The sequence below is a fragment of the Humulus lupulus genome, chromosome 2, assembly GCF_963169125.1.
Source record: "Humulus lupulus chromosome 2, drHumLupu1.1, whole genome shotgun sequence".
In the NCBI taxonomy this organism is placed as follows: Eukaryota; Viridiplantae; Streptophyta; class Magnoliopsida; order Rosales; family Cannabaceae; genus Humulus; species Humulus lupulus.
Genome location: NC_084794.1, coordinates 166,215,522 through 166,216,624, shown reverse-complemented (window position 1 = coordinate 166,216,624; position 1,103 = coordinate 166,215,522).

Genomic DNA, 1,103 nt, shown 5'->3' with positions numbered 1-1,103 from the left:
AAAGCTCAATAGAAGGAGGTCAGAAGTAAGGACAACACCTCCTATGGCTCCTCCAAAGGGTAGAGAAAAGAGAAAGGTCGACCCTACCGAGCTGAGGGACTCCTTGAATAGGAGGCGACAAGAGCTAGAAACTGAGATGAGAAGCCTTCGAAGCAAGATCATCACAGCGTCTGGGGGCACATTACCGATGAAGAGTTCGATTACAAGTCACCATTCACGTGAGAAATCCAGTTGGAATGGCTCACGACTAACTTTAAAGAACCTCATATGACCCCTTATGAGGGAAATACGGATCCCATATACCATCTGGACGCGTTCAATGACCTAATGAAATTGAGAGGAATTAATAGCAGGGCCAGGTGCCACTGCTTCGTTGTCACATTAAAAGGACCTACGCACAAATGGTTCAAAAGACTTCGGTCAGGGTCTATTAGGTCATGGAAATAATTTTCTGATGAGTTTCTCCAACAACATCATGCCATACACGATTATACCCTACCAGGCACTAGCCTCACTAATATAAAGCAAGGTGAAGGAGAAAGCTTGAAGAGCTACATCCACAGGTTCAACATGGAGGCGACTAAAGTGGGAAGCCTGACCAGGGGAGAACTCAAGATGGCGATCACGGTCAGAGTGCGCTCAGGCAATAAACTTTGGGAAAGGGAGGTCGCAAACTTAGACGATTTCTACGAGCGGGCACAAAAGTACATTTGTGTTGAAGACGGCTATGAGACCTTGAAGGCATCACTTGTCAAGCCCTCAGCCCCTGAATGTTCGAATGATGAAAAAAAGAAAAGGGTGTACGAAGGCCCAAGAGATGGCAACCCAAGGAAGCACAAACACAGAGGCAATCCTAGGCAAACATCCCACACCTTCTACACTGACCTGACACATACTATGGAGCATATATTTGTAGTAAACGAGAATCAGGTCCCCTTCAGGAGACCCCCACCAATGAAGAGAGATCAGTCAAAGAGAGACCCCAGAAAGTACTGGCAGTATCATAAAGACATTGGCCACACCACTGTGGAATGCACTCATTTAAAGGTGGAAATAGAGGAACTCATACGCAGGGGGCACTTGGGTAGATACGTCTGAAGAGA